Below are 22,452 nucleotides of genomic sequence, written 5' to 3'. Positions count from 1 at the left end.
AGACCGCTCTACAGGAACCAATCACATTCATTACAAGGGACAAGTTACTCTTGCGCCACCTACAGGAAAATAGACATATCGACTCTATCATTGAAGCCAAGCGGACCCATAGCGCTGCTGCGCAGGATCCACCTGGCTTCACATCTCAAGAGCAGACCGTCTAAATCCCCACCCTGAATCGGCAGAACGACTCTCTCAATACCGGCAAAGGTAAGACAATCTGTCCTACCTCCGTGTTTCTCTCTCATATGCGTAATAAACCGCGGGACTCCTTTTCCTGTCGCTACTGACCTGCAATGTTCTCGAAAACGGATATACATCGGCCGAATAGTTTTGCCGATGTAAAAACGCCTACAGGGGCAAAAAACAATATATACTATGTGGTCGGTCTTACAAGTAATAAAATCATTGACCACATGTGACACAGCACCTATTTGGAGACAACGATCTGTGAGGTGCTGCTGACAGCACGAGCAATGGCCGCACCTAAAGTTCCCCTTAGGGGACACCCCCTTTAACCAATTGGTGCTGGGTTTGACCACCCGATTTTTTACCAATCTGTCCCGTAATCTGACACTTCTTCTGTTGGCTATTAAAGGGCCTCTCGCTGCTACTTCAGTTAACTCTTTATCTCTTTCTAAAAGGTGCCAGTTCTTTTTAATTGCCAGCCTAATTTGTTGATCCATGCTACCAAATTTGAAGCAAAATTAAACCTCTTATTGTTCTCCTTTTTCTGGGGGGGCGGTTTTCTGACAACTTCTGCTATCCTCTCATTCTTAACTCTAACTAAGGCAGATGTCAAAACACTCTCTGGGTAGCCTCTATTCCTGAATCTGACCCTCATCTCCTCAGCTTGGCGAGAGAATCCGTCCTCGGTGTTATTCACCCTACTAGTTCTCAGGAATTGACTGTACGGCACTGCTCGTTTGGTATGCGAGGGGTGATAGCTGTTATAATGCATCAGTGTATTGGCTGCTACTGGTTTCCGAAAAAGGGAAGTACACACCTTACCTTCTTTGATTTCCACCAAGACATCTAAGAACTCAAGCCGTTCACCCCCAAAGACCGACGTGAAGGTCATGTACAGATCATTGATTCGATTTAAATACGTCACAAAATCGGTAAAGGTGCCCTTAGGGCCATCCCAAATTATGACAATATCGTCGACATATCTACGGAAATACTTAATATGCTGCAGAAAAATATTCTTATCTGAATAGACATACTTCTCCTCAAAAAATCCAAGGAACAAATTCGCAAAAGTACAAGCCACCGGGGTCCCCATCGCAGTACCCTCTTGCTGCAAATACCAATCCTCCAGAAAAGTGAAAGCATTGTGAGTCAATATAAATTTTAATCCTTCACAAATAAAGTTAATAAAATTGTCACTCCTATCTGTTGTCCTCAAAATAGTTTTAATAGTATCTACCCCAGATGTCTGGGGGATCCTGGTGTAAAGGCTTTCAACGTCAATGGACGCCAATGAAAAGCCATCCTGCCAATCAAAACCTTGTAAACTATCTAAGAACGAATTGGTGTCCTTAAGATAAGACGGAATATTTTTCAACATTGGACGCAGCAACCAATCTAGATACTGGGACAGGGGCTCAGTGAGCGACCCTATCCCAGATACGATGGGGCGTCCAGGGGGACGCGTGATGGACTTATGCACCTTCAGAATATGGTACCAGTGGGGCCTGGTGGGGAACCCCGGTAGCAACCTTTCGGCTTTCTTCTGCGAAATTGTTCCTAGTTCAACATACCTCCTCAAATAGGATCTTAATTCATCTTTAAACCTCTGCAAAGGATTCTTGGGAAGTAATCTATAGACTACGTTGTCCGATAATTGTCTTTTAGCCTCACTAATATAGTCGGCCCTGGGGAGTAAAGGCCCCGTCTCACATAGCGAGATCGCTAGCGAGATCGCTGCTGAGTCACAAGTTTTGTGATGCAACAGCGACCTCAGTAGCGATCTCGCTATGTGTGACACGTACCAGCGATCAGGCCCCTGCTGCGAGATCGCTGGTCGTGTCGGAATGGCCTGGACCTTTTTTTGGTCGTTGAGGTCCCGCTGACATCGCTGAATCGGTGTGTGTGACACCGATCCAGCGATGTCTTCACTGGTAACCAGGGTAAACATCGGGTTACTAAGCGCAGGGCCGCGCTTAGTAACCCGATGTTTACCCTGGTTACCAGCGTAAATGTAAAAAATAACAAACAGTACATACTCGCCTTCTGATGTCCGTCAGGTCCCTTGCCGTCTGCTTCCTGCTCTGACTGCCGCCGTAAAGTGAGAGCACAGCAGTGACGTCACCGCTGCGCTCTGCTCTCACTGTACGGCACTCAGAGCAGGAAGCAGACGGCAAGGGACCTGACGGACATCAGAAGGCGAGTATGTACTGTTTGTTATTTTTTACATTTACGCTGGTAACCAGGGTAAACATCGGGTTACTAAGCGCGGCCCTGCGCTTAGTAACCCGATGTTTACCCTGGTTTCCCGGGTGCAGCAGGGGGACTTCGGCATCGTTGAAGACAGTTTCAACGATGCCGAAGTCGTTCCCCTGATCGTTGGTCGCTGGAGAGAGCTGTCTGTGTGACAGCTCCCCAGCGACCACACAGCGACAAAACAGCGACGCTGCAGCGATCAGCATCGTTGTCTGTATCGCTGCAGCGTCGCTGTGTGAGACGGGGCCTTAAAACAATTTTCCCCCCCTTATCAGCAGCCCTGACTATAGTATCCTCCCAAGATCTAATCTCCTGTAGCGCCCTTTCTTCTTTAAACGTGATGTTATTGGTGGCTTTATGGTATACCAACGCCTCGACATCCTTTATGACCTGTGCTTCGAACAAATCGATCATATTACCGGGGGATACAACTGGCATGAACCTAGAGGGAACTCCTCCTCTAAAAGGTACTATATCTGAAACCTCCTCGGTCTTACCTTTATTTGGCTCATCTGTCCACCCCAGTAATAATTCCGCATCTTCCCTCATGTCTGCCAAAGCCCCCGTACCTGCCATAAAACCCAAAGGGCCAATCTTAACGGGATTCTCGCCTTCTAATAAATTGCTGGTGACACCTTTATTAACAAAATTTTTAAAAAGATGAATTTTTCTAATAGATTTAAATAAATCAATCTTAAATTCAGTCAGGTCAAAATCTTCTGGAATGCTGTAGTTTAGGCCTTTAGATACCAGCGACAAATGATCCGGAGTCAGAACGTGGTCAGTCAAATTAAGTACCGCCTCCTCCAATGGAACGACTAATATTTCTTTGTCCAGGCAACATGCCTCCGTTTCCGTTGCTTTCTTTGCTCTCCTCCGTTGTTTCTTTCTTCCACCCCTCCGGGTCTTTCTCCTAAAGGGGTAGATGCTCCTACAGTTTCTGTGTCAGTAAAAGCCAAAGCATCCATCGAGCCTGCTGCAGTGCCCACACTGTCGCTGAGGCTCGACTCAGATTCCGTTGTGAGGTAGTCCCTATAGCGGTTCTTACTATTAAAACCAGTTGTTTTCCTCCTGTGCGTGGCTGTGGTGAGTGCGGGCGGCTGTGCGTGGCTGTGGTGAGTGTGGGCGGCTGTGCTGAGTGCGGGCGGCTGTGCATGGCGGTGGTGAGTGCGGGCGGCTGTGCGTGGCTGTGGTGAGTGCGGGCGGCTGTGCTGAGTGCGGGCGGCTGTGTGTGGCTGTGCTGAGTGCGGGCGGCTGTGCGTGGCTGTGGTGAGTGCGGGCGGCTGTGCGTGGCTGTGCTGAGTGAGGGCGGCTGTGCGTGGCTGTGGTGAGTGCGGGCGGCTGTGCGTGGCTGTGCTGAGTGCGGGCGGCTGTGCGTGGCTGTGTTGAGTGCAGGCGGCTGTGCGTGGCTAAGCTGAGTGCGGGCGGCTGTGCGTGGCAGTGCTGAGTGCGGGCGGCTGTGCGTGGCTGTGCTGAGTGCGGGCGGCTGTGCGTGGCTGTGCTGAGTGCGGGCGGCTGTGCGTGGCTGTGGTGAGTGCGGGCGGCTGTGCGTGGCTGTGGTGAGTGCGGGCGGCTGTGCGTGGCGGTGCTGAGTGCGGGCGGCTGTGCGTGGCTGTGGTAAGTGCGGGCGGCTGTGCGTGGCTGTGGTGAGTGCGGGCAGCTGTGCGTGGCTGTGGTGAGTGCAGGCGGCTGTGCATGGCGGTGCTGAGTGAGGGCGGCTGTGTGTGGCGGTGCTGAGTGCGGGCGGCTGTGCGTGGCGGTGCTGAGTGCGGGCGGCTGTGAGTGGCTGTGCTGAGTGCGGGCGGCTGTGCGGGGCTGTGGTGAGTGCGGGAGGCTGTGCGTGGCTGTGGTGAGTGCGGGCGGCTGTGCGTGGCTGTGGTGAGTGCGGGCGGCTGTGCGTGGCGGTGCTGAGTGCGGGCGGCTGTGCGTGGCTGTGGAGAGTGCGGGCAGCTGTGCGTGGCGGTGCTGAGTGCGGGCGGCTGTGCGTGGCTGTGGTAAGTGCGGGCGGCTGTGCGTGGCTGTGGTGAGTGCGGGCAGCTGTGCGTGGCTGTGGTGAGTGCAGGCGGCTGTGCATGGCGGTGCTGAGTGAGGGCGGCTGTGCGTGGCGGTGCTGAGTGCGGGCGGCTGTGCGTGGCGGTGCTGAGTGCGGGCGGCTGTGAGTGGCTGTGCTGAGTGCGGGCGGCTGTGCGGGGCTGTGGTGAGTGCGGGAGGCTGTGCGTGGCTGTGGTGAGTGCGGGCGGCTGTGCGTGGCTGTGGTGAGTGCGGGCGGCTGTGCGTGGCGGTGCTGAGTGCGGGCGGCTGTGCGTGGCTGTGGAGAGTGCGGGCAGCTGTGCGTGGCGGTGCTGAGTGCGGGCGGCTGTGCGTGGCGGTGCTGAGTGCGGGCGGCTGTGCGTGGCGGTGCTGAGTGCGGGCGGCTGTGCGTGGCTGTGGTGAGTGCGGGCGGCTGTGCGTGGCTGTGGTGAGTGCGGGCGGCTGTGCATGGCTGTGGTGAGTGCGGGCGGCTGTGCGTGGCTGTGGTGAGTGCAGGCGGCTGTGCGTGGCTGTGGTGAGTGCGGGCGGCTGTACGTGGCTGTGGTGAGTGCGGGCGGCTGTGCGTGGCTGTGGTGAGTGCGGGCGGCTGTGCGTGGCTGTGCTGAGTGCGGGCGGCTGTGCGTGGCTGTGCTGAGTGCGGGCGGCTGTGCGTGGCTGTGCTGAGTGCGGGCGGCTGTGCGTGGCTGTGCTGAGTGAGGGCGGCTGTGCGTGGCTGTGGTGAGTGCGGGCGGCTGTGCGTGGCTGTGCTGAGTGCGGGCGGCTGTGCGTGGCTGTGTTGAGTGCGGGCGGCTGTGCGTGGCTGGGCTGAGTGCGGGCGGCTGTGCGTGGCTGTGCTGAGTGCGGGCGGCTGTGCGTGGCTGTGCTGAGTGCGGGCGGCTGTTGTGAGTGCGGGCGGCTGTGCGTGGCTTTGGTGAGTGCGGGCGGCTGTGGTGAGTGCGGGAGGCTGTGCGTGGCTGTGCTGAGTGCGGGCGGCTGTTGTGAGTGCGGGCGGCTGTGCGTGGCTTTGGCGAGTGCGGGCGGCTGTGGTGAGTGCGGGCGGCTGTGGTGAGTGCGGGCGGCTGTGCGTGGCTGTGCTGGGGGCCTCAGCAGGCGGGGACACCGGCGCGCTGTGGGGGTCAGGTGCCGGAGTCGCCGCTAGCTCAGGCCCCCGGCACTTGCTATAATTTCCTGTCCCGGCGTTCCATCGATGCGCGCTGCTCTGTCCTCCAGACCTCCACATTCTCTGGCTGTGACTGTTCAGTCAGAGGGCGGCGCGCATTAAGCGCGTCATCGTGCCCTCTGAACTGAACGTCACAGGCAGAGGATGTGGAGGACAGAGCAGCGCGCATCGATGGAACGGAGGACAGGTAAATATTGCATACTCACCCTCCTGGCTCGTCCCTGCTTCTCCGTTGGAGATCGCGGTGTGCGTTCAGTGTTTACGCATACCGCGATCTCCTGGGAGCGTCACTCTGTGGGGTCCAGACTGCGCCGGCGCTTGCGCAGTCTATAAAGGCTTCGGACAGAGTGACGCTCCCAGCGTTATATTATAGATACTGTATATATGTTTTACCGAACATTTGAGCACATAAATCCATTAGATGTCGGTTTTGCAAGCCTGCGAGAAAATATCGCAGTACGGATGCCATACGGATTACATACGGAGGATGCCATGCGCAAAATACGCTGACACACCCTACCGACGGATGACATACGGATCACTATTTTGGGGACTTTTCTGCGTATTACGGCTGTAAAAAACGGACCGTATTTACATACGCTGAGTGTGACACCGGCCTAAGGTTGCTAAAACCACATACAAGAGTTTATTAACCCTTTGGGTGCTTCACATGAATTTTTGGAATGTAGAAAAGAAATGAACATTTTTAACTTTTTTCACAAAAAATTTACTTCAGATCCAATTTTTTTTTATTATGTCAAGGGTAACAGGAAAAAATGGACCCCAAAATTTGTTGTGTAATTTATCCTGAGCATGCCGATACCTCATATGAGGGAGAAATGCATTGTTTGGGCGCACGACAGAGCTCAGAAGGGAAGGAGGACCATTTGACTTTTTAAATGCAAAATTTGCTGGAACAATTGGCGGACGCCATGTCGCATTTGGAGAGTCTCTGATGTGCCTAAACAGTGAAATTCCCCCACAAGTCACATCATTTTGGAAACTAGATCCCTCAGAGAAGTGACCTAGATGTGCGGTGAGCACATTGAACCCTCAGGTGCTTCACAGAAGTTTATAACGTTGAGCCGTGAAAAAAAACAAAACACATTTTCCCCACAAATAAGTTATTAGCCCCAAATGTTGCATTTTCATAAGGGTAGCAGAAGAAATAGCACCATATGTGGAGGAATATTACTTTTGAGGCACAGCGCAAAGCTCAGAAGGGAAGAGTTGCCATATTGGAGTTCAGATTTTGCTGGAATTTTTTGAGGGTGCCATGTCAAATTGGCAGAGCCCCTGAGATGCCAGAACAACAGAATCCCCCTATATGTGAAATCATTTTACAAACTACACTCCCCAATGAATTCATCTGGGGGTGCAGTGATAATATTGACACCACATGTGCCTCACAGAATTTTATACCATTAAGCGGTGAAGAAAGAATAAATTACATTTTTACCACTAAAATGTTGATTTAGCCCCAAGTTTTTAATTTTTCTAAGGTCTAATAGGAAATGTTTTTACAGCAAACTGAGGTCCATTTTTTCCTGGGTGTGCCAATACTCTACATGTAATCAGGGAAAATTTTTCACGTACAGTGCAAACCTCAGAAGGCAAGGGGTGCAGTGATCATATTGACACCACGGGTGTGTAACACAATTTTATACCATTAGGCAGTGAAGGAAAAATAACTACATTTTCACTACCAAAATTTAATTTTAGCCCCAGATTTAACATTTTTACACATGATGTGAATAAAAATAGCACCATATATTGTCCCACAATTTTTACTGAACGTGGCAATAGCCCATTTGTGGCTGTACAGTACTTATTAGCCATAATGAGAGACTTGGGAGGAACGGAGCACTATTTGCCTCCTGTAGCGCAGATGTTCCTAGAAAAGTTTGCGAACTCCAATTACTGAGCCCCTAATTGCTAGAACAGCAGAATCCCCCCTCAAGTGACTCCATTTTGGAAATTATACCCCTTTTGGAATTTATCTACAGGTGTAGTGACGATTTTGACCCCATGGGTATTTTCCAAAAACAAGCAGGAATGAATGTTCCCGAGTGAAAATTGCAAACTGCCGTTGTAGTGATCAGTACGCTGTAGTGACCAGTACGTTGCAGTCACAAGTACGTTATGCCCAGCTTATGCTTCTCTAGGCATGCAGATGTAAGATAAGTGGGCTCTCTTAGCTTCAGAAATGCCAAACATGTGGACACTATATGTGGTTTAGGTACACTGTGGGTCTCAGAAAGAAGGGGCATTTGAATTTGGGAGCGGAGAATTTACTGAATTTCTTTTATAGGATGAGGAGCCATTTCGCTTTTCCAGAGCCTCCGAACTACCAGTAACGTGAAAGCCCCATATATTTCTGTTAACAGATGACAGACCTGAGTGGGGACTTGCTTTTCTTGTGGATTGAGTTGAAGCTTTTATTCAAAACATTTTACATAACGTGTTGTATCACATTTATCCGGTGCTCTATGCTGAGCACTTACTTTGGGGTTTCCATCTAAATCTCTGAGTGACGTGATTCAGATGAAACCCTCGAGGGATCCATTCACTATAATGAGGCAGCAGAGTGACTCTGGACTCCACCTGGCCTCTGTTCAGCGGTGTCCTTCTTTTCAGAAGTGCACAAAACTGTGGCCGATGGCATTTTTATTCAATCCTAAAAGATGGACACCACTGGATCACAGATCAGACGGCATCCACAGTGCCTCCATCTGCCTCATTATAGGGAATTGTCCATCGAGGGTTCCGTCTGAACCAGGTATTTCAGAGATTTACACCGGTGTAAGCGCTCAGCGCAGAGCGCATGATATGTGTGCGCCGAGCCTTACTGCCTCTTTGGGAGGCAGAATGAAAAAATTAACAGCAGGTGAAGAATTGGTTTTATTTATTTTTTACGCCGTTCCTCGTCCGGTTTAAGTGATTAGGCGACTTTATTCTTCAGGTCGATGCATTTACAGTGATGCCAGATTTATATTGAGTTTTTATGTTTGGCTGCTGTCACACACTAAAAGACACTTTTTATTGAAAAAAACTAGTTTTTTGCATCACCATATTTTGTGAGCTGTAAGTTTAACATATTTTGGCTCTCAGAGTCATGAGAGTACTTTTTTTTTGCGGGGTGAGTTGATATTTATATTGGTACCGTTTTCAGACGCATGTAGCAGTATGGCAGCTTGTTTTTTTGTGGGGCAAGATGACATTTTCAGCAGTACAATGTTTCTTTATATTCATCTATTTGACTGCTTTTTATTCAACTTTTTGTTCAGCAGTATGATGACAAAGCATTGTTTTTTGCCTTGTTTTTTTATTTATTTGTATGGTATTCACTAAAGGGGTTAACTAGTGGGATAGTTTTATAGGAAGGGTCATACCAAATAAGTGTACTTTTATTGTTTATACTTTTTTCCATACAAATATTTATTTATGGGTACAATATCTTTTGATTTTTTTATTATATTTTGATTTTTTTTTTTATTATAATTATTTCAAACTTTTTTATTTTATTTTTTTTTAACCTTGTTTTACTTTGTCCTACTATGTGACTATCATCTTTTGCAGACTGATTGCTTGTATAGCATGGGGATGCAGCAGCATTCATGTGCTATGCAAACTGTCAGCTCTGCACTGACAGATAAAGTTGCTGATCATGCTCTGAGCATGATCTAGCAACTTTACTAGCTCTGGTGACCCGGATGTTGTCATGACGACATTGGGTCACCATGGCAACGATTGGGACCCTTCGATGATGACACGGGGTCTCCAATCGGAGGGCAGAGGGACTGTCTTCCCTCTGCCTGCTCCCAGAATGCTGAGATCAATTTCGATTGCAGCATTTAGGGGGTTAAAGTGCCAGGAGCGGTGCGGACCGCTCCTGGCACTTAGTGCTGGGTGTCAGCTGTCAGAATCAGCTGACACAACCGGCGGCTATTACCTGGGCACAGTATGTGTGTGCGCACGATTGTATGGACATAATTCGTTCTGCGTCAATAAACACCAGGGCACAGGGATGTATTATTACGGCCTACGTCGGAAACGGGTTAATAGAGAAAATAGGTAGTTACTCAAACATTTATGGCTTTAATTTTTAAAAACTTTATTTTTTTTTTTTTTACTGTATTTTTTTTGTCTTTTAAGGGTCACAGTGGACTGGCTTTCATAGGAGTACCATCATGTCAGAAAGAATCCCCGCTGTCATTGCAGCCCATCGGCACCCCATGATCAGTTAGGACAGCGCGCCTTCCAGGCAGCGTGCTGTAAATGTCACTGTCACAGATTGCAAGTGGCATTTAACAGGCTAATAACTACAGATGGAGCTCCACTTTATTTGCCGCTGTTAGAGGCAGATGTTGGCGGAATAACATAGCAATCATCTGCCAGCAAAAACGCAGACTCAGCAACTGAGCCCGCATCAAAGAATGAGACCCGATATATGACATACCATTACGTGATATATCAGTAAGGGGTTAAGGAGATGGAGATGGATTGCACAGGTATGCAAAATTTGGGTTTATGAGCATTTTTTCAAACCCAATGACTGATTCTTATATTTTTTTATGCCCTGATTTTAAAAAAAACAAAAAACACTTCTGTTTTTAACCATCAATTTTAGATTTTGCATGTGTGTTAAACTACATACAAGGGAGATGAACAAGATAAATCTTTAATGTAGCCAAAATGTACACAATATTACAGTGGGGGAAATAAGTATTTGGTCCCTTGCTAATTTTGTAAGTTTGCCCACTGACAAAGACATGAACAGTCTATAATTTTAAAGGTAGGTTAATTTTAACATTGAGAGATAGAATTTCAAAAACAAAATCCAGAAAATCACATTGTATATATTATATAATTTTATTTGCATTTTGCAGTGAAAAATACGTATTTGATCCCTCTGACAAACAAGACTTAATACTTGGTGGAAAAACCCTTACTGGCAAGCACAGCAGTCAGACATTTTTTGTAGTTGATTATGAGGTTTGCGCACATGTCAGGAAGAATTTTGGTCCATTCCTCTTTGCAGATCATCTCTAAATCAATAAGATTTTGATTCTTTCGCTAGGCTCAGAGCTTCAAGTCCCTCCATAAGTTTTCTATGGGATTAAGGTCTGGAGACTGGCTCCACTCCTTTGTTGCCTTGGCTGTGGAGCGCCCCCACGTGTAAGGGCAATGGGGTACTCGGTACCGGGTCTATCTCTCTCGGTTCTGGGAATGTCACGGTGGCCCGACCCGGTCCGTGGCCCTTCTGAGGAGCGTCCACTTAAAGGTGTAGTTGTTAGTACGGTGTTCGTGACGCCACCTGTGGTATTCGGTCAGGGTGACCGACGCTGCTAGGGGTCCGCTGGGGTGATGGAATGGCAGCTAGATGGTGCGCCTTCCCACAGGTGAAGTATGTCCCCAGGGCTTCCCTGTTGTATAGGTGTTGATGGTGGACGTTGTAAGGCGCAATGAATAACGAGGACACAAAGGTTGCAGTCTCTTTACCTTTTACTGAAGACTTCGGAGTCCACAGTCCAGAGTACCGTTCACAGGGCAGGCTGAGTCCGGCCGGTCCGAAGGCACATCCAGAGTTCCCTTATGCAGGTGGAAATCAGTAGCCTTCCTACTAGCGCCTGTGTGTTGTAGTACCTCCCTGCTGAGCACCACGGGATAGTCCTCACAACTTTCGTGGATGTTTCTGATGTTCTTTCTCTCTCTGTCCCCCAGATGATATGGATAGGACAACCCGTATGACGGGGTAGGCCTGGAGCTATTTTATAGGGACCCTAGAGACGCCCCTCTCCCACAATTTGCCTCCGTGTCTTCATAGGTATTAAGGTCGGGCAGCCGACTTGGAATCAACTGTCCTGCCGGTCTCAGAAGTAATGCGTAGAGCCTATTACTCCCTCGGTGTTCCGGCTACCGGCTACGCGTCTCAGAAGGAGGCCGCCGATCTTGGGGCAGAACTCCTCCCGGTATTATCTCCTTGTGCTGTGACTTCGTTTCTCACTCTCCACAATATACTTTGCTTCGTGTCCTTTCTTAGGATACTGCCGCAATGAAGTGCAGGCGCAGCTCCGTACGTTCTATCTCGTGCTTGGCCTCTGTCAGGATCCCACCCCTGACAGGGACCCTCTGTCTGCAGCTCAGATGTTCCTCCTTCTCCCCCTGTCTGCCTGACAGGTCCTCTCTGGGTCTAACCCAGGTAGCTTCTGACTGACTTCCTATCCAACCCACCAGTTTTACCCGTGTGTGAGGAGTGGCCTAGTAGATAGAATCTTTGCTCCCCCTGGTGGACTGGAGTGTGAAGTGTAGTGTGTGACTGTGATACCTGGCAAGGTGAACTCCTTTAGTACCATAAGACGTAATATTACTCCCCCTGGTGGAAGAGCGACATTACTGCAAGGACCAGGACTCTGGGGCGCTGCAGCTTTATGTTTTGGGTCATTGACTTGCTGGAAGACCCAGCATCGACCCATTTTTAATGTCCTGCCGGAGGGAAGGAGGTTGTCACTCAAGATTTTACGGTACATGGCTCCATCCATTCTCCCATTGATGCTGTGAAGTAGTCCTGTGCCCTTAGCAGAGAAACACCCCCAAAGCATAATGATTCCACCTCCATGCTTGACAGTGGAGACGGTGTTCTTTGGGTCATAGGCAGCATTTCTCTTCCTCCAAACACGGCGAGTTGAGCTAATGCCAAAAAGTTCAATTTTTGTCTCATCTGACCACAGCACCTTCTCCCAATCACTCACAGAATCATCCAAGAGTTCATTGGCAAACTTCAGACGTGCCTGCACATGTGCCTTCTTGAGCAGGGGGACCTTGCTAGCAGGATTTTAAACCTTTACGTGGTAATGTGTTAGCAATAGTTTTCTTGGTGACTATGGTCCCAGCTGCCTTGAGATCATTAACAATTTCCCCCGTGTAGTTGATCTCTCACCTTGCTCATGATCAAGGATACCCCATGAGGTGAGATTTTGCATGGTGCCCCAGATCGATGTCGATTGACAGTCATTTTGTATTTTTTCCATTTTCTTACTATTGCACCAACAGTTGTCTCTTTCTCACCCAGCATCTTACTTATGGTTTTGCAGCCCATTCCAGCTTTGTGCAGGTCTATGATCTTGTCCCTGACATCCTTATAAAGCTCTTTGGTCTTGCCCATGTTGTAGAGGTTAGAGTCTGAGCAGAGGCGTAGCTAGGGTTTTGGTTCAGGGGAGGCGAAGCTTCTGAGTGGGCCCCTAACCAGGTAACCTTGATTACAACTGGGTGACGCACCCTAATAGTGGAGGGGAACCTCAGCAGACAACAGATGTTACTGAAAATAATCTCTCTATAAATATATAAAGACCAATATTGATATTACCGCCATATGGTTAGTGGTAGATACCAGTCCTACAGAACATATAAGAGATCACAGTACAGTTACAGATAATGATTTACCGCTGACATTCTTTATGATGGAATCGTTCATTTTTCCTTTCTTTTCCATCTGGCCCAGACCGACATGACAACTTTTTCCACCCAGGACTCGTCTGCAGAGAATACAACAAAGACACGTTTCACTTCTCACATTCCAGCCCCATCACCATCCATTCCCAACCTGCACAAATTCCTCATCCTGCTGATATCCTAATACTGAGCTGCTGCCGTATGTGCCCTATTACTGCACCTGATACCCCAATACTGAGCCGCTGCTGCCGTATGTGCCCCTATTACTGCACCTGATACCCCAATACTGAGCCGCTGCTGCCGTATGTGTCCCTATTACTGCACCTGATACCCCAATACTGAGCCGCTGCTGCCGTATGTGCCCCTATTACTGCACCTGATACCCCAATACTGAGCCGCTGCTGCCGTATGTGCCCCTATTACTGCACCTGATACCCCAATACTGAGCCGCTGCTGCCGTATGTGTCCCTATTACTGCACCTGATACCCCAATACTGAGCCGCTGCTGCTGTATGTGACCCTATTACTGCATCTGATACCCCAATACTGAGCTGCTGCTGCCGTATGTGTCCCTATTACTGCACCTGATACCCCAATACTGAGCCGCTGCTGCCGTATGTGCCCCTATTACTGCACCTGATACCCCAATACTGAGCCGCTGCTGCCGTATGTGTCCCTATTACTGCACCTGATACCCCAATACTGAGCCGCTGCTGCTGTATGTGACCCTATTACTGCATCTGATACCCCAATACTGAGCTGCTGCTGCCGTATGTGTCCCTATTACTGCACCTGATACCCCAATGCTGAGCCGCTGCTGCCGTATGTGTCCCTATTACTGCACCTGATACCCCAATACTGAGCCGCTGCTGCCGTATGTGTCCCTATTACTGCACCTGATATCCCAATGCTGAGCCACTGCTGCCGTATGTGTCCCTATCACTGTACCTGATACCCCAATACTGAGCCGCTGCTGCCATATGTCTCCCTATTACTGCACCTGATACCCCAATACTGAGCCGCTGCTGCCGTATGTGTCCCTATTATTGCACTTGACACCCCAATACTGAGCCGCTGCTGCCGTATGTGTCCCTATTACTACACCTGATACCCCAATACTGAGCCACTGCTGCCGTATGTGTCCCTATTACGGCACCTGATACCCCAATACTGATCCTCTGCCGTATGTGTCCCTATTACTGCACCTGATACCCCAATACTGAGCCGCTGCTGCCATATGTGTTCCTATTACTGCACCTACTGTGCAGTTCTCTGCGCCTTCCAAATTCTAAAGCACACCTCTATAATATAGTAATGCCAGGTGCAAGTGCCCTAGAAAACAGTGCCCATATTTTGCCCCCTGGAAAGTAATAATGCCCTGTGTGCCCCTTTGATAGTCACAGTAACCTGAGTTCCCCTATAACAATAGGTGCCCACTTTACATTTAATAATGTCCCGAGTCTCCCCCCTGTACAGCTCCCTAATAAACAGCATGATGCTCTCTTATACACAGTATAATGCCCCCTCATTGTATAGTACCACCCACGGTATACTGACCCCTTAGTAGCCTCCAAACTGTTTGATGGCTCCAACACTGTATGATGGCCCCCTCACTGTAATCTCCACACTGTATGATGGCCCCTAGATAGCCTCCATATAGTATAATGCACCAGATCGTCCTCAATATAGTATAATGCACCAGATACTCCTCAATATAGTATAATGCACCAGATAGTCCTCAATATAATATAATTCACCAGATAGTCCTCAATATAGTATAATTCAGACCCTGTAGTATAAGACAGCACCCCCATAGGCTGACCCTGTAGTATAAGGCAGCATCCTGCAGGCAGATCCTGTAGTATAAAGCAAGACCCCCATAGGCAGAACCTGTAGTATAAGACTGCACCCCATAGGCAGACCCTTTAGCATAAGGTAGCACCCCGTAGGCAGACCCAGTAGCATAAGGCAGCACCCCTCTAGGCAGACCCCTCTAGTATAAGACAGCATCCCCATAGGCAGACCCTATAGTGTAAGACAGCACCCCATAGGCAGACCCTGTAGTATAAGGTAGCACCCCACAGGCAGACCCTGTAGTATAAAGCAGTACCCCTATAGGCAGACCCTGTAGTATAAGACAGCACCCCATAGGCAGACCCTGTAGAATTAGGCAGACCCCCATAGGCAGATCCTGTAGTATAAGACAGACCCCCCATAGGAAGACCCTGCAGTATTAGGCAGACCCCCTCATAGGCAGACACTGTAGTGTAAGACAGACCCCCCCATAGGCAGACCCTGTAGTATTAGGTAGACCCCCCATAGGCAGATCCTGTAGTATAAGGCAGACCCCCATAGGCAGACCCTGTAGTATAAGGCAGACCCCCCATAGGCAGACCCTTTTGTGTAAGGCAGACCCCCCATAGGCAGACCCTGTAGTATTAGGCAGACCCCCATAGGCAGATCCTGTAGTATAAGGCAGATCCCCCATAGGCAGACTCTGTAGTATAAGACAGACTCCCCATAGGCAGACTCTGTAGTATTAGGCAGACCCCCCATTAGCAGACCCTGTAGTATAAGGCAGACCCCCCATAGGCAGACCCCCCATAGGCAGACCCTGTTGTATAAGACAGACCCCCATATGCAGACCCTGTAGTATTAGGCAGACCCCCCATAGGCAGATCCTATAGTATTAGGCAGACCCCCCATATGCAGACCCTGTAGTATAAGACAGACCCCCCATAGGCAGACCCTTTAGTATTAGGCAGACCCCCCTTGGGCAGACCCTGTAGTATAAGGCAGACCCCCTATTGGCAGACCCTGTAGTATAAGGCAGACCCCCCATAGGCAGACCCTGTAGTATAAGGCAGCACCCCATAGGCAGACCCTGTAGTATAAAACAGCACCCCATAAAAAATAAATACTCACCTCTCGTCTTCCTGGTTTCTGCGCTGCTCTGAGTGCCCGCTGATCTCCTGTCAGCGGGCGTCGGGCAGTGACATCAGCATGCCCGCTGTCAGCGTCACCAACGTCAGACGCTAACAGGGGGATGATGGGGAAGGAGCACAGCGCAGTGCTCCTTCCATCATCATTGCGGTCAGCTGTATCGGCTAAATGCCACTGCTGGCACCGGCCTGCTCAGGGGCCCCATAGCAGCAGGCAGCAGAGCAGGGAGATCGATTCTCCCTGCTCTGCTGCAGAAGGTAACTGCTGGCGCCAATACAGTTACAGTATCTGACTGATTAATTAAGTCTGTGGACAGGAGTCTTTTATAAAGGTGACTATGTAAGACAGCTGTCTTTAATGCAGACCCTGTAGTATAAGACAGCACCCCCATAGGCTGACCCTGTAGTATAAGGCAGCATCCTGCAGGCAGACCCTGTAGTATAAAGCAAGACCCCCATAGGCAGAACCTGTAGTATAAGACTGCACACCATAGGCAGACCCTTTAGCATAAGGTAGCACCCTGTAAGCAGACCCTGTAGCATAAAGCAGCACCCCATAGGCAGACCCTGTAATATAAGGTAGCACCCCACAGGCAGACCCTGCAGTATAAAGCAGCACCCCTATAGGCAGACCCTGTAGTATAAGACAGCACCCCATAGGCAGACCCTGTAGTATTAGGCAGACCCCCCATAGGCAGATCCTGTAGTATAAGACACCCCCCCATAGGAAGACCCTGCAGTATTAGGCAGACCCCCTCATAGGCAGACACTGTAGTGTAAGACAGACCCCCCATAGGCAGACCCTGTAGTATTAGGCAGACCCCCCATAGGCAGATCCTGTAGTATCAGGCAGACCCCCATAGGCAGACCCTGTAGTATAAGGCAGATCCCCCATAGGCAGACCCTGTAGTGTAAGGCAGACCCCCCATAGGCAGACCCTGTAGTATTAGGCAGACCCCATAGGCAGATCCTGTAGTATAAGGCAGATCCCCCATAGGCAGACTCTGTAGTATAAGACAGACTCCCCATAGGCAGACTCTGTAGTATTAGGCATACCCCCCATTGGCAGACCCTGTAGTATAAGGCAGACCCCCCCATAGGCAGACCCCCCATAGGCAGACCCTGTTGTATAAGACAGACCCCCCATATGCAGACCCTGTAGTATTAGGCAGACCCCGCATAGGCAGATCAAGGCAGACCCCCCATAGGCAGACCCCCCATAGGCAGACCCTGTTGTATAAGACAGACCCCCCATATGCAGACCCTGTAGTATTAGGCAGACCCCGCATAGGCAGATCCTGTAGTATTAGGCAGACCCCCCATATGCAGACCCTGTAGTATAAGACAGACCCCCCATAGGCAGACCCTTTAGTATTAGGCAGACCCCCCTTAGGCAAACCCTGTAGTGTAAGGCAGACCCCCTATTTGCAGACCCTGTAGTATAAGGCAGACCCCCCATAGGCAGACCCTGTAGTATAAGGCAGCACCCCATAGGCAGACCCTGTAGTATAAAACAGCACCCCATAAAAAATAAATACTCACCTCTCGTCTTCCTGGTTTCTGCGCTGCTCTGAGCGCCCGCTGATCTCCTGTCAGCAGGCGTCGGGCAGTGACATCAGCGCACCCGCTGTCAGCATCACCGATGTCAGACGCTAACAGGGGGATGATGGGGAAGGAGCACAGCGCAGCGCTCCTTCCATCATCATTGCGGTCAGCTGTATCGGCTAAATGCCACTGCTGGCACCGGCCTGCTCAAGGGCCCCATAGCGGCCGGCAGCAGAGCAGGGAGATCGATTCTCCCTGCTCTGCTGCAGAAGGTAACTGTATCGGCGCACTGCGAGCGCCGATACAGTTACAGTAGCGTAGCTCCGGGTGGGCCCCTTCTGAGCACCGGGCCCAGGGCGCCTGCACCCTCTGCCCCCCCGGTAGCTATGCTACTGAGTCTGACTGATTAATTAAGTCTGTGGTCAGGAGTCTTTTATAAAGGTGATTATGTAAGACAGCTGTCTTTAATGCAGGTAACGAGTTGATAAGGAGTGTAACTGGTCTGTAGGAGGCAGAACTCTTAATGGTTGGTAGGGAATCAACTACTTATTTCTCACTGCAAATTGCAAATAAATTTATATAATTTATACAATGCGATTTTCTGGATTTTATTTTTCATATTCTATCTCTCAATTTTAAAATTAACCTACACTTAAAATTATAGACTGTTCATGTCTTTGTCAGTGGGCAAACTTGCAAAATCAGCAAGGGATCAAATAATTATTTCCCACACTGTATATATAAAAATTAATTGAACATTCATTCAACTTTAAATTAATACTTGTGCCTTTTCTTTTTCTATTCAAAGCTTCTCTTGATACCTTTTCTGTTATGAGAGGCCTGCAGATCTTCTCTCTGAAGCATCCAGCAGTAGTCCCCCAGCATGTTCATGTTCTATTTACCTTGGTATCATTGTTCTATCTCCTTGATCTCCTGATGAAATCTTTCTCCTTGCTCTTCGCTAATGGCACCAAGGTTTTCAGAAAAGTACTCCAACTGGGATTGTAAATAATGTAACTTAAAATTCTTCAGTCAAGCCAAGACTTTGAAATGTTTCAGCGTATTCTCCACAATGGTCTTACATTTTGGATCTTTGTTGTTATCTAGTGGGTAACGTCTCCTTGTGCAAGACTCGTTAAAGGGTTGATTGTGACTTGTAGGATCGCTACTTCCAACAGGTGGCGCTATAGAGTTCAAGTTCAAGTCTTCTTTCCCTCTGAAGAGGCAATTTGCATGTTGTTACATAGAAATTTATTCACGATTTCTTTAAAAGAATCCCAAGCCCTTTTCTCAACAGCTTTTATTTTTTTTTTCGTACATATTGTCCTTCATGAGTTCCCGAAAATCGAGAAAAACGAAAATATCTTCCTTCAGTTTTGCTTTGGACAGTCCCTGAAACTTGGTACACATCTAAGTAAAAGTCTATTCTTTCAGTAGAACTTTGACAAACTACCTTTTCAATCCAAACTTAATGTGGAGTGGTGGCAGGAGGGTATTCTTCTGTGGATGCTCCGTGGATATCCGCAGGCTTCTGCATTTTCTCTGTTTTCCTCAGTTAACACTTTTTTCTCTGCTCTGATGCTCATTTATGATGACCCTGATAAAGTTGCTGTTGCTGAATCAATGATCCGCAGGTCAGTTCACAGAAATCGTAAAGTGTAGGACCACTGCTCTCAGTTCAGACGCTGGGCAGTGGAAACCTCCTAAAATTACCCAGCTCTCCACCGTCAATTCTGTCAGGGTCTTTCTAGCCAGATACGAGATATGATGGTTTTTATTCCCTCCCTGTTGTTCCTGGAAGAGGCAGTCACTGGCAGTTCGTTTGGGCAGACGTCTTAGGGATAAGAGCACATTTGAGGGTGTTTCACTGACTTCTCCCTCTAATCCTATTGAGGTAGGAGAACAAATGCAAATTGGGGACTGCAGAGAGACCAAGGACGGAATTGAACTTGGAACTAGGGTTGAGCGACTTTTCATTTTTTGAGATTGAGTCTGGTTTCACGAAACCCGACTTTCTCAAAAGTCGGGTCGAGTGAAATCGGCCGATCTTATTGAAAAGTCGGGGTCGGGGATCGGCCAAAACACGAAACCCAATGCAATTCAATGGGGAAGCATACTTTTTTAATATTTGCTTCAGCGCGATAATGTTGAAAAGCCGGTAATTCAATTGCCGGCTTTTCATTTCTCCTGCCTAAACCCGACATGATATGAGACATGGTTTACATACAGTAAACCATGTCATATCCCCCTTTTTTTTGCATATTCCACACTACTAATGTTAGTAGTGTGTATGTGCAAAATTTCGGCGCTGTAGCTATTAAATTTAAGGGTTAAATCGCGGAAAAAATTGGCGTGGGCTCCCGCGCAATTTTCTCCGCCAGAGTGGTAAAGCCAGTGACTGAGGGCAGATATTAATAGCCAGGAGAGGGTCAATGGTTATTGGCCCCCCCCGTGGCTAAAAACATCTGCCCCCAGCCACCCCAGAAAAGGCACATCTGGAAGATGCGCCTATTCTGGCACTTGGCCACTCTCTTCCCACTCCCGTGTAGCGGTGGGATATGGGGTAATGAAGGGTTAATGCCACCTTGCTATTGTAAGGTGACATTAAGCCAGATTAATAATGGAGAGGCGTCAATTCTGACACCTATCCATTATTAATCCAATTGTATGAAAGGGTTAAAAAACACACACACACATGATTAAAAAGTATTTTAATGAAATAAACACACAGGTGGTTTTAATATTTTATTGCTCTCTCAATCCACCTGAAGACCCTCGCTTGGAAAAATAATAAACCAACAATATACATACCCTCTGATGAACTGTCACGTCCCACGAGGTAAATCCATCTGAAGGGGTTAAAATAGTTTACAGGCAGGAGCTCTGCTATAATGCAGCTGTGCTCGTGCCTGTAAACCCCGGCGAATGAAGGAAATGTAGGTCAATGACCTATAGTTACCTTCAGTCGCGGTGATGCGCCCCCTGGTGGATGTCCTCATATGACCTGGAGCGTGGGAAAAAGTTCCCAGGCTGCAGGTATTTTTCCAAGCGAGGGTCTTCAGGTGGATTGAGAGAGCAATAAAATATTAAAACAACCTGTGTGTTTATTTCATTAAAATACTTTTTAATCGTGTGTGTGTGTGTGTTTTTTAACCCTTTCATACAATTGGATTAATAATGGATAGGTGTCAGAATTGACGCCTCTCCATTATTAATCTGGCTTAATGTCACCTTACAATAGCAAGGTGGCATTAACCCTTCATTACCCCATATCCCACCGCTACACGGGAGTGGGAAGAGAGCGGCCAAGTGCCAGAATAGGCGCATCTTCCAGATGTGCCTTTTCTGGGGTGGCTGGGGGCAGATGTTTTTAGCCACGGGGGGGCCAATAACCATGGACCCTCTCCTGGCTATTAATATCTGCCCTCAGTCACTGGCTTTACCACTCTGGCGGAGAAAATTGCGCAGGAGCCCAATTTTTTCCGCGATTTAACCCGTTAAATTTAATAGCTACAGCGCCGGAATTTTGCACATACACACTACTAACATTAGTAGTGTGGAATATGCAAAAAAAGGGGGATATGACATGGTTTACTGTATGTAAACCATGTCTCATATCATGTCGGGTTTAGGCAGGAGAAATGAAAAGCCGGCAATTGAATTACCGGCTTTTCAACATTATCGCGCTGAAGTAAATATAAATATATATATATGTGTCTCTATGACATATACCGTATATACTCGAGTATAAGCCGACCCGAGTATAAGCCGACCCCCCTAATTTTGCCACAAAAAACTGGGAAAACTTATTGACTCGAGTATAAGCCTAGGGTGGAAAATGCAGCAGGTACCGGTGAATTTCAAAATTAAAAATAGATACTCCATACCGTTCATTATGGCCCCATAGATGCTCCACATAAAGCTGTGCCACATATAATGCTCTGCACCGTTCATTATGGCCCCATAGATGCTCCACATAAAGCTGTGCCATATATACAATGCTCTGCACCGTTGCCCCATAGCTGTGCCATATATATAATGCTCTGCACCGTTGCCCCATAGCTGTGCCATATATATAATGCTCTGCACCGTTGCCCCATAGCTGTGCCATATAGTGCTCTGCACCATTGCCCCATAGCTGTGCCATATAGTGCTCTGCACCATTGCCCCATAGCTGTGCCATATAGTGCTCTGCACCATTGCCCCATAGATAGCTGTGCCATATAGTGCTCTGCACCGTTGCCCCATAGCTGTGCCATATAGTGCTCTGCACCATTGCCCCATAGCTGTGCCATATAGTGCTCTGCACCATTGCCCCATAGATAGCTGTGCCATATAGTGCTCTGCACCGTTGCCCAATAGCTGTGCCATATAGTGCTCTGCACCATTGCCCCATAGCTGTGCCATATAGTGCTCTGCACCGTCCATTATTGCCCCATAGCTGTGCCATATAGTGCTCTGCACCGTTGCCCCATAGCTGTGCCATATAGTGCTCTGCACCATTGCCCCATAGCTGTGCCATATAGTGCTCTGCACCGTCCATTATTGCCCCATAGCTGTGCCATATAGTGCTCTGCACCATTGCCCCATAGCTGTGCCATATAGTGTTCTGCACCATTGCCCCATAGCTGTGCCATATAGTGCTCTGCACCATTGCCCCATAGATAGCTGTGCCATATAGTGCTCTGCACCGTTGCCCCATAGCTGTGCCATATAGTGCTCTGCACCATTGCCCCATAGCTGTGCCATATAGTGCTCTGCACCGTCCATTATTGCCCCATAGCTGTTGCTGCTGCTGCAATAAAAAAAAAAAAAACATACTCACCTGTCTTGCTTGCAGCTCCTCGGCGCCATCTTCCCGGCGTCTCTCCGCACTGA

Source organism: Ranitomeya variabilis, chromosome 1 (assembly GCF_051348905.1).
Source record: "Ranitomeya variabilis isolate aRanVar5 chromosome 1, aRanVar5.hap1, whole genome shotgun sequence".
Classification (NCBI taxonomy): domain Eukaryota; kingdom Metazoa; phylum Chordata; class Amphibia; order Anura; family Dendrobatidae; genus Ranitomeya; species Ranitomeya variabilis.
The sequence above is the reverse complement of the archived record's forward strand: the minus strand, read 5'-3'. Positions refer to the sequence as shown.